Below are 13,061 nucleotides of genomic sequence, written 5' to 3'. Positions count from 1 at the left end.
TCTATAGTCTAGTCTATAGTCTAGTCTATAGTCTAGTCTATAGTCTAGTCTTAGTCTAGTCTATAGTCTAGTCTATAGTCTAGTCTATAGTCTAGTCTATAGTCTAGTCTATAGTCTAGTCTATAGTCTAGTCTATAGTCTAGTCTATAGTCTAGTCTATAGTCTAGTCTATAGTCTAGTCTATAGTCTAGTCTATAGTCTAGTCTATAGTCTAGTCTATAGTCTAGTCTATAGTCTAGTCTATAGTCTAGTCTATAGTCTAGTCTATAGTCTAGTCTATAGTCTAGTCTATCGTCTAGTCTATAGTCTAGTCTATAGTCTAGTATATAGTCTAGTCTATAGTCTAGTCTATAGTCTAGTCTATAGTCTAGTCTGTAGTCTATTCTATAACCTGTCTGCCGTTTTGAGGGCCTAAAATAGGCTAGTGATATTTGGAAAGCCAACTCCTAAAAGTATGCAGCCATTTTAAAAATATATTCTCCTAATGGTTTACGTTATTTTTTAAGAAATCCTTACACTTTAATAACTCCAATAAAATTTTGTGCATTAAAAATAAGATTCCAAAAAGTATGTAAATATGTAATATACTTTTGTAAAAAGTTTATAGTATTACTTATTTATCCTGTCAAATTTTACCACAAATTTAATAACTGTAATTATACCCAAAAGTAGGCTTTACATTTTAAATAACTGTTTAAGTTTATATGTTCATATGTATGTCAACAATTTAAGTTTAACCACAAATTTTATGTTTTACACGTATGCGGCAAATGTTTAAATACATACCAATGCATTTTTAACAAATACAAATGCAGACATGCCATTACAAAAAAACAACACAACATATTTGGTGTTTTTTCACAACATTGCATATTTACAAAACATTAAGTTTTTATAACTTCCTTCAATAAAAAAATTCTAAATTTTTTCGAAATTTTACATCTGCAGGTGAAAGTGTATAATTTTTTTCCTCTATATATTTTGAAGTTTAATGGTATTTTATACACTTTGTTTCCTTTAGTATTGTGATACGTTGTTTAACCTCTTTTTATTTAAGTTCTTTTTTCCACTATTTTTCTTTTTTTTTTTTTGGGGGGGATTTCAATTTTTCATTAGAGATTTTCAAATTGCATGAAAATTGAAAATAACAAAAAGATTAAATATAAGTGTTAAAAAGCAAACAAAAGAACTACTACTCAAATCTAATGCAATTTTATTACTTGCACCAATAGTTACATTAAGCTAAATGAAAGCAACTAGAAAAAAAATCAACAGCAAATCGGTAAAAATAATAGATTTAAACCGAAACAAAAAAATAAGAACAGAAGAGGGTGCGAAAAACAAAATGTAAAATAATACTAAATCTAAACTCTACTAAAAGTATTCCCTACTTTTACATACAAAATAACTATACATAGCAATGTATTGTTAAAATATGTACTATATTTTGCTGTAGTTTAACTTTGGTTTTAAGAATCTGAATGTAGTATATTACAATTGTTTTGGTGATTTGGGAATGAAATGAAAGGTTTCAATGTGACACTATTTTTTCTCTTAATGTAGTTTAATGGTCCCTCTACAGAATTGCGTGTAAACCAAACGGAAAAGCCTGAGGAGAGGGCAAAAATTATATAAAATAAAATCAAAATACTAAAATGCTCTGAATGAGAGCAAAAGAAAGGAAGTGTGGCATTAAAAAAACAAAAAAAGCTTTATAATCAAAAAGTATTAGGAAATGTAAGGTTTTATGGTTTTAAGTGTCCAAAGTATTTTATGTATTAAGAGCAGATGAAGTAGAAACCAACAAAGTATGGTTAGAGAATTTATTTCGTGTTACACACATATCTACATATGTGTATATAAATTGCAGCAAATGTGTGTAGAAAAACAATTATTTATACAACTGTTTGAGGTAATAGAAAGCTGAAAATGTAGTAAATAACTTGACTTACTAGTGATCAAACCCTTTCCTTACCTCAACATTGCAAATCGTTTTTGGATCACTATGACTCTTTTAAATATCCACAGATTTTACCAATCAACCTAGTATAAAGTGTCATATTTCCAGCTATCAGACTTATACCAATCTTAAGTAAAAATTTTTTTGCTATATTCTCACATATTTCCAGAAATATGTATGTATTTCTGAAAAGTTTTCTATTATAAATAACATTTTTAAACATATAACAATTTAAATAACAACTTTGTAAAGCGAAAAACTTTTACATCAAAGTTTACAATTCTGTATATATTTGCCTGTAATGAAAGGCAAATTTTTACACTTTTATTTACATATGTATGTCTGTTAGAATGTAAAGAAATAAAACATCATAACTTTATTATTAAAATGTTTCTTCTAAATTGCCACAATAAAATGAAAATATGTTATGATGTTGGAAAGAAGAAAAAAAGTTAATAGGAAAACATAAGCATCTTATGATGTGTTTGCAAATTATAAGAAAAATATATACATACACTCAAAATATTTTGTACGTAAATTCAACTGAAAAGCCATTTTAAACAAATGAAATATCATTTAAAAAACGGACTACAAACTTTTCATTTAAATCAAAAGAATTTTTCAATTATTTTTGAATGTTATTTTTATAACTAACAAATTATGTAGAAAGAAATGTTTTTTTCAGTAATTTCAACATACAATTTTTTACCTACAAAAACAGTAAAAATGAAAAAAATTTCAGTTATTTTAACTTACAAAAAATTACCTACAAAAAAGTAATTTCTACTGTATTTTCTGTTGTTTTTAATGACAAAAAACAAACTCCCAGTAAAGTTAAACTAACTGCTTTTTTTTTGGATTTATGCACATATGTATTTATTTAATTATAGTGATATAAGAAATATCTTAACTATTTAGAAAATCGATTATTATGATAAATATAACAGATTTACATACAATATGGTAACACATCAAATGACTAATAACAATTTAAAAAAATCGATTAAAATGATATTATTACTCCGATATCCCGAAACGTTTTAACAGCAAGTTTTTGGCCATTGATAGTTCTAGTACTTGAACAACGTGAAATTGCACACAAATAGCACAAGAATCTGAAGAAACTAAAAAGAAGAAATTTTTTTTATAAAATATGTATATTATGTAAAATTTGTGACAAATGCATACTTACGATTTAATAGCTGTCAATGCACCAGCCTCTATATTTGGCAGCAAGTTTTTGGACATTCACCTTGTATTTTAAAAAGGAATATAGAAGATTTCTAGATCTAAAAAATAAAGAATATTTATCAAAATGTACTATTAACAAAGTTTTAAAAAAGCATAACCGGTCTAGATCGACTAAATGAAGCCGATTGGTTCTGGTTATATAAATTTATTTTTGCAGATTTTATGAGGGTCAAATTGTTAATTCTAATTTCCAGTTTCGGACGACTTTTTATGGAGATGGTAGCCCGATTTTAAACAGTTTTTATAATCTTAGTCCTTACACCAAAGAAAACCTCTTTTGGCAAATTTTATAAAAATATCTTGTGACATAGACACTCGGACGGACGGATGGACGAATGTAGTAAACAATCCACGTCGATGCATTGCAAACATCAACACCAACATTAACACTTTTCAGTAAAATAGTCCAGGGTATAATAAAATCTTAAGATATTCTAATTGGATTAAGAATTAGTATGTAGAAATCTTACCTTTAAATAACATGCAATTATAAGGAACTCACGACTTTGATGAAACTAAAACAGGCGTTTTTTATAAAATATTTTTAATAAAATGCACTCTTAATGCTAACTTACCATTTATATCGCTATTATTACGCCAATTTAAAATATACATAAATCTGTATTTTATATAAAAAAATAACAAATTGTGTTTTTTAAAATTATTGTATTATTTTCTTTGGCATTTAAAACTTTTACCGGAAATGTTTTTTTTTAATTTTTTAAAAACAAAAACAATTACCAATAATATTAACTGTAAAGAAAAAAACATTTTTTTCTGTAGTTTGTTGTTTAAACAACATATCCAAAAGGTTAAAAAATATTATTTTCAATAAAATAAATGAATTTTCATTGATTTTTAACTTTACAGAAAACTTTTTGGATAAACTACAATCAGTTAATGTAAAACTTTTTTAAGTGTAGATTATATTCCACAATATGGACCAAAATGTAGATAAGAATATAAACCAGACTATAGAGTCTTCAAAAGGCCAAGATATGACCTTCGACTGAACTATAAATTCTACTATGGACTGTACTGTAGACTAGACTATAGAGTAGACTATAGTCGATGGACTAGAATATAAACTAGATTATAGACTAGACTATAGACTAGACTATAGACTAGACTATAGACTAGACTATAGACTAGACTATAGACTAGACTATAGACTAGACTATAGACTAGACTATAGACTAGACTATAGACTAGACTATAGACTAGACTATAGACTAGACTAGACTAGACTATAGACTAGACTATAGACTAGACTATAGACTAGACTATAGACTAGACTATAGACTAGACTAAGACTAGACTATAGACTAGACTATAGACTAGACTATAGACTAGACTATAGACTAGACTATAGACTAGACTATAGACTAGACTATAGACTAGACTATAGACTAGACTATAGACTACTAGACTAGACTATTGACTAGACTATAGCCTAGACTATAGACTAGACTATAATCTAGACTATAGACTACACTATAGACTACACTATAGACTACACTATAGACTACACTATAGACTACACTATAGACTACACTATAGACTACACTATAGACTACACTATAGACTACACTATAGACTACACTATAGACTACACTATAGACTACACTATAGACTACACTATAGACTACACTATAGACTACACTATAGACTATACTATAGACTACACTATAGACTACGCTATAGACTACACTATAGACTAAACTAGTTAGTAAGTTAGTTAGTTAGTTAGAAAGTTAGTTAGTTAGTTAGTTAGAAGTTAGTTAGTTAGTTAGTTAGTTAGTTAGTTAGTTAGTTAGTTAGTAGTTAGTTAGTTAGTTAGTTAGTTAGTTAGTTAGTTAGTTAGTTAGTTAGTTAGTTAGTTAGTTAGTTAGTAGTTAGTTAGTTAGTTAGTTAGTTAGTTAGTTAGTTAGTTAGTTAGTTAGTTAGTTAGTTAGTTAGTTAGTTAGTTAGTTAGTTAGTCGTAGTTAGTTAGTTAGTTAGTTAGTTAGTTAGTTAGTTAGTTAGTTAGTTAGTTAGTTAGTTAGTTAGTTAGTTAGTTAGTTAGTTAGTTAGTTAGTTAGTTAGTTAGTTAGTTAGTTAGTTAGTTAGTTAGTTAGTTAGTTAGTTAGTTAGTTAGTTAGTTAGTTAGTTAGTTAGTTAGTTAGTTAGTTAGTTAGTTAGTTAGTTAGTTAGTTAGTTAGTTAGTTAGTTAGTTAGTTAGTTAGTTAGTTAGTTAGTTAGTAGTTAGTTAGTTAGTTAGTTAGTAGTTAGTTAGTTGATGGTGAAATACACCTATGCCTCCATCAGATCTATATATTACACTACATACTATACATTGACTAGTCTATAACTATAAACTGAACTTTAAACTAAATCTAGACTACAAACTAAACGATCAACTCTACTCCACAACACACAATTATCTGGGCTATAATCCAGACTATGGACTAAGCTACAGACTATACTATAACCATGACTGTAAACCATAGACTATATTACAGGCTACTCTATAAACTAGACTATGGCCTAGACTATTTACTCTACTAGACTATTGACTAGACAATTGGCTACATTATTGACTAGACTGGAATGGACTACGTCTATAGTATAATCTTGTATATTATATTGCCTTGACTATAGGCTAAGATTATATTTTATATCTTTGGCGCAGGAGGCTCAGATGTAGTAAGAGTAAATAGCATAAGTATTCATATATGCAAACAGTCGCATCATTATCAACATCATAAATGAAATGAAACGTTTTTGTTGCTGTTGTTGTTTTTTACTCTTACTTTTACAAGTATTTTACGTGAGTGTGAATTAGTAAAACTTGTGAGTTTTTAAGACTATGACTTAATGAAAAGATGATTGTGAACACAAACACACATATCCAGACTTAGATATAATATGCACATAAAAACTTACTTCCTTTATATATACATACAAACATACATACATGTAAAGACTTATGTATGTATGTCTCCAATTTTGTCTAAATATTTTCAAATGTCTATATTTCTATGTGTTTGAGTGTTTCTTTCCAAGTGTTTATTACCATTTTGCATTTTACTTAAGAAGTCCCAAACTCTTCTACATAACTCCCAAAGGCATACAGAACATATGTAAGATGAAAACAATTAGAATTTTTTTGGGCGTAATTTGTGTAATTTTTTTTTTTGCTTTTTATTTCTTGCTTTTTTGATTCATTTTGTCTTGTCTCTTTCTCTCTCTCTGACTCAACGCATGTTCTTGCTAAATATTTACACTCAATTAAAAGATAATTTGTAAATAGCTTAAAAACATTAAAATGTTTTTGATGTAACGCTGTAGTTGGGATAAAGTGTTGGCTGTCTGCTTGATGGTGGAGAAGGTGGTAGGAGTATGTTGTTAATGTTGTGTAGTAGGTGGTAGAAGAATTTTGTCTGTTTGACTAATATGAATTAGTTGTAAAAGTTTGTAATTACACTTTTACTGCCAAAGTATTTAGGTATCACTGATTGTAGGAATTATATTTATTTTAATTTCGGTATAAGTTTGTTATGTTTGAGATTTAGGAATGTGTGTAAAGATTATTAATGAGTGAAATGATTTGTACAAAGTTATTCGAAATGGAATTTTTTAATGTTTTGTAATACGTGGAGATATATAGTAGTACTACTTCAAGTAATTCCAAAACTAGCCTAATTCCCTTTGTATTTATTTTCATTACAGCCTTAAAGTATGCCTTGTTATACAAACTAAGCCTAAATATAGACATTAAATAAACAAATTCTTGGAATATTCTTGAAAATAAAAGCTTTCTAATGAATTCTAAAATATTTTGAAGCTAAATGTTATTTATTAAAGGTATTTTCAGACTACAATACTGAGTATTAACACACTTCAAATTAAAAATATTATGAAAATAATTCGCATTTTCAAAACATCAATCCGAAAAATACATTTTATGTTTACACTATAATATTTGTAATATTTTTTATCCAATTTTTAATTATTTATGCACTTTTCGTTCTTATTTTTAATGTATTTTACACTTTTTGTTTGTTTTTTATTGTATTTATAAAATACATACCGAATACGTTTGAAAAAAAAAAGTTTTTGAATTGTTTTAAAAAATTTATGAATACCGACCGTATGCCAAAAAAATCAGTAATATTTTTGAAAATCAAATTACAAATTATATTTAGACTAGTAAATTGTATTATGATACAAACATTTTTGACAAGTATTAATACTCAGTATTGTAGTCTAAAAATACCTTTAATAGTATTCAATTTACTTATGATAGAGGAAACCCTCTTTTTAACCCTCTGTGATGGACAGATAAAAACAAATCCTTAAAACTATTACTTAATAGTTAGAAAAGTTTTTGGAAACATTTTATACATTAAATCTATTCTTGTTTTTCCCACTGACCAACAATAGTATCTACACACAATCCATCATTGTCTAATAAATTTCACTTAGTTTGTTTGTCTATGTATGTTTTTGTATACTAGTATGTGTTTTAATTAAAATTAAACATGTCTTCATCTCAGATTTTTCATTAAACGGCATTTGATGTTAAACTTTTTCCATACAACATACATACATGTCCACTACAACTCATTATATGGAAATTTGTGTATATACCTCTGGATATTTGTTTGAGTGTGTATATATATGTGTGTGTGTGTATGGATGTCCTTTTCTTACAAAGCAACAATGATTAGTATTCATATACATCTACTGCAAAATACTATTTGTCCAACAAAAATATTCAATTTTTATTCATACAATGAAATAAGAAGGATTTTTGTTAAAAACTTTTTTTTTTTCTATTTTGTGTAGATTTTTGTATATGTGAGTACAAAAACATACTGATTAGACAAATATACATTGAAAATTGTATATGTGTACATGTTTGTATATGTGTGGGTTTGTTTACATGGGGTATATGCTAAAATTACAAATGTAATTTTAGTTTCTATGTATATTGTTTGCCAGTACCCTACAGTTTTGAAAGAAGTCTATGTGTATCATTCCCAGAGTGCTTAGGTTGGATCAAGTTTATATATTTTTATTCTTGTTAGTACTGGGAAGAAAATAAGCAACACTTAAATCTATATTTAGGCTATATTTATTAAAAAAGGAGCAAATCTATTGAATCTACAAGTTAAATTATTACTTTTTTCATTGTACCATAGTAAGCAGTTATTTAACTCATTACAAGTAATCGTTTGCCGAATAAGTTTTCCAACTATAACAAGAAGCTAAAATTCCTTACCTGAACTGAATACTTGCTAAAATACATATCTAATTTTCTAATTCTGTAATCAGATCCGAACCTCAGGGCTGTGTAAATGTATGTATATGTATTTATTTCTGTATGTGTGAGTGTTTTTTTTCTTTTTTCATATGAATTTATGAAATATAATGTTTTTTTGCTAAGATTAAGTTTAATTTGAAAGTATAATTAAGTAATTTCAATAAAGCTTGTAGCAAAATTGTATAACATTATGGTATTTAGTACAAATTTGTTTTTCTTATATTTTTCTTTTATGTAATAACATTGAGTAAAATTGCAAATGTAGAAGTAAAATGAATTTTAATAGAAATAATTGTTTATTTATTCATATATAATCATAATTTTAATTGAACTATACACTTATCCTTATTTTCATAAGGAATTTTTCAAATTTTTTTAAATGGAAAATTTATTTAGCAAATATTGAAATTTTTAATTAAAAGACAAATTGAAAGTATGTGGAACGTATTTGACATATGTGGTGTGGGACGTATCTGGCCGACGAATTTAACTTCACACCCTTAAGTAATTCATATGTTATTTTCACAGATAAAACTCATAAGCTTCGATCTAACTCTACATAAGTAAATAATGTAATTAGTCTTATATTTTATATCCTTAAACTTGTCAAATGCTAAAGAATGCAGCTCAACTAACAATAAAATTATTCCTAAATTCAAATGTTCTTTACTTCTTCTTCCCTTTGCTTCGTTATATTTTGTCTAAGCTCCAACTAAATTCTTATGATAAAATATGTATAAATTCTTAAATAAACACGGAAATTGGCATCGTTTAAAGTGTGCCACTTAAGCAAACTTCTACTAAAACTACAACTTCTGTTTCTTTTATCCTTTTTGTACTATTCATTTATTTATTTATTTTTTTTTTTATAGCAAACTCCTTTTGCTAGCAGCACTCCAAGAAGTGGCTGCAAACTGTTGAGGAGCCATAAAGTGTGTGTGTTTTTTTGTTTGTTTCTTAACAATGTTGCATGTTGCAGATGTCATTGTTATTCCAGTTCCTATTGTTGTTTTTGTTTAGATATAATGTTGACATTTCTTTTACAAAACTAATGTAAAGTTTTAAATATAAAATTATTTATTACATTACAAGAGGTAGAAAAACAGCAAATTATTAAAATATTTAGCGGAATTTTTCAAATAGAAAGTTCATTGAAATGAAGAGATTGTCAACATAATGTTATTTTCTTAGAAAGCTTGTCAGTAGATTAGCTTTCAGGTTAAAATAGAGGTTAAAGTTGAAGAGTGAAGTTAGCCTATAAGAAAGAAAACAGCTTAGACTATGTATATACTAGGTTATACACTAAACCATATACTATATTATAGACTAGACCACATACTAGACTATATACAAGATGACAGACTATAGACTATAGACTAGACTATAGACTAGACTATAGACTAGACTATAGACTAGACTATAGACTAGACTATAGACTAGACTATAGACTAGACTATAGGACTAGGACTAATAGACTGACTATAGACTAGACTATAGACTAGACTATAGACTAGACTATAGACTAGACTATAGACTAGACTATAGACTAGACTATAGACTAGACTATAGACTAGACTATAGACTAGACTATAGACTAGACTATAGACTAGACTATAGACTAGACTATGACTAGACTAGACTATAGACTAGACTATAGACTAGACTATAGACTAGACTATAGACTAGACTATAGACTAGACTATAGACTAGACTATAGACTAGACTATAGACTAGACTATAGACTAGACTATAGACTAGACTATAGACTAGACTATAGACTAGACTATAGACTAGACTATAGACTAGACTATAGACTAGACTATAGACTAATAGACTAGACTATAGACTAGACTATAGACTAGACTATAGACTAGACTATAGACTAGACTATAGACTAGACTATAGACTAGACTATAGACTAGACTATAGACTAGACTATAGACTAGACTATAGACTAGACTATAGGACTAGACTAGACTATAGACTAGACTAGACTAGACTAGACTATAGACTAGACTATAGACTAGACTATAGACTAACTATAGACTAGACTATAGACTAGACTATAGACTAGACTATAGACTAGACTATAGACTAGACTATAGACTAGACTATAGACTAGACTATAGACTAGACTATAGACTAGACTATAGACTAGCCTATAGACTAGACTATAGACTAGACTATAGACTAGACTATAGACTAGACTATAGACTAGACTATAGACTAGACTATAGACTAGACTATAGACTAGACTATAGACTAGACTATAGACTAGACTATAGACTAGACTATAGACTAGACTATAGACTAGGACTATAGACTAGACTATAGACTAGACTATAGACTAGACTATAGACTAGACTATAGACTAGACTATAGACTAGACTATAGACTAGACTATAGACTAGACTATAGACTAGACTATAGACTAGACTATAGACTAGACTATAGACTAGACTATAGACTAGACTATAGACTAGTCTATAGACTAGACTATAGACTAGTCTATAGACTAGACTATAGACTAGACTATAGACTAGACTATAGACTAGACTATAGACTAGACTATAGACTAGACTATAGATTAGACTATAGACTAGTCTATAGTCTATTCTATAGACTATAGACTAGACTATAGACTAGACTGTAGACTAGACTATAGATTAGACTATAGACTAGACTAGACTAGACTATAGACTAGACTATAGATTAGACTATAGACTAGTCTATATAGACTAGTCTATAGTCTATTCTATAGACTATAGACTAGACTATAGACTAGACTATAGACTATAGACTAGACTATAGACTAGACTATAGACTAGAATATAGACTAGACTATAGACTAGACTATAGACTAGACTATAGACTAGACTAGATACTATAGCTACTAGACTAGACTATAGACTAGACTATAGACTAGACTATAGACTAGACTATAGACTAGACTATAGACTAGACTATAGACTAGACTATAGACTAGACTATAGACTAGACTATAGACTAGACTATAGACTAGACTATAGACTAGACTATAGACTAGACTATAGACTAGACTATAGACTAGACTATAGACTAGACTATAGACTAGACTATAGACTAGACTATAGACTAGACTATAGACTAGACTATAGACTAGACTATAGACTAGACTATAGACTAGACTAGACTATAGACTAGACTATAGACTAGACTATAGACTAGACTATAGACTAGACTATAGACTAGACTATAGACTAGACTATAGACTAGACTATAGACTAGACTATAGACTAGACTATAGACTAGACTATAGACTAGACTATAGACTAGACTATAGACTAGACTATAGACTAGACTATAGACTAGACTATAGACTAGACTATAGACTAGACTATAGACTAGACTATAGACTAGACTAGACTAGACTATAGACTAGACTATAGACTAGACTATAGACTAGACTATAGACTAGACTATAGACTAGACTATAGACTAGACTATAGTAGACTATAGACTAGTCTATAGTCTATTCTATAGACTATAGACTAGACTATAGACTAGACTATAGACTAGACTATAGATTAGACTATAGACTAGACTAGACTAGACTATAGACTAGACTATAGATTAGACTATAGACTAGTCTATATAGATTAGACTATAGACTAGTCTATAGTCTATTCTATAGACTATAGACTAGACTATAGACTATAGACTAGACTATAGACTAGACTATAGACTAGAATATAGACTAGACTATAGACTAGACTATAGACTAGACTATAGACTAGACTATAGATTAGACTATAGATTAGACTATAGACTAGTCTATAGTCTATTCTATAGACTATAGACTAGACTATAGACTAGACTATAGACTAGACTATAGACTAGACTATAGACTAGACTATAGACCAAACTATAGACTAGACTATAGACTAGACTATAGACTGGACTATTGACTAGACTATAGACTAGACTATGGACTAGACTATAGACTAGACTACAGACTAGACTATGGACTAGACTATAGACTAGACTATTGACTAGACTATGGACTAGACTATAGCCTAGACTATAGGCTAGACTATAGACTAGACTATAGACTAGACTATGGACTAGACTATAGAATAGACTAGTCTATAGTCTAGTTTTGGAATGTATGCTTTACATGTTGTTTAAACAAAAGTTCATTAAATACTTTTGGAAGAATTTTTTAAAATTTCAATTTTTTTTCCTTTTTTGTACTAATAATCCTAAAAACAAAATTTATACATTCTTATTTAAGTCAAGGTCTATATTTATGTATGTTAACAAGAAAATATTTAACAAAAAATAAAAAAAATATAAAAATCCTACAAATATTTGTTCAGCAATTTTCTTTAGAGAGCATTTTTAGCTTAACTTTTTTTCTACTCTAGCATAATATTATTTTTAATGTTTTAACTTAAATTCGTAACCTTGACTAGGAAAAAAGATATGCATTTTCTTCTTGGTGCTTGAGAGAGAGAAAATAAAACTTAAGGATTTATACTGATGTGGGAATGTTTTACGTTT

At 28.1% G+C, this 13,061-nt stretch overlaps 1 protein-coding gene and 1 long non-coding RNA gene across 2 annotated transcripts in view; one reads left to right on the top strand and one right to left on the bottom strand.

Moving 5' to 3' along the window:
* The window catches only part of LOC119600907 (collagen alpha-1(XVIII) chain-like), a gene marked incomplete at its 3' end in the record, with an annotated part of 366,468 nt that overhangs the window by 231,701 nt on the left and 121,706 nt on the right, over window positions 1–13,061 (top strand). The gene's annotated exons all lie outside the window — the stretch shown is intronic.
* LOC119600909 lies at window positions 2,822–3,922 on the bottom strand. The gene is made up of 4 exons (XR_005231168.1): window positions 3,787–3,922; window positions 3,682–3,726; window positions 3,153–3,249; window positions 2,822–3,084 (listed from the first exon to the last, which is right to left on the bottom strand). It is a non-coding gene; the product is annotated as an uncharacterized LOC119600909 (long non-coding RNA).

Source organism: Lucilia sericata, unplaced genomic scaffold (genome assembly GCF_015586225.1).
Source record: "Lucilia sericata isolate MDLA Ls3-8-SP2 unplaced genomic scaffold, ASM1558622v1 Contig000127F_arrow, whole genome shotgun sequence".
NCBI classification, from domain to species: domain Eukaryota; kingdom Metazoa; phylum Arthropoda; class Insecta; order Diptera; family Calliphoridae; genus Lucilia; species Lucilia sericata.
This window is presented reverse-complemented; position numbering and strand designations above follow the sequence as displayed.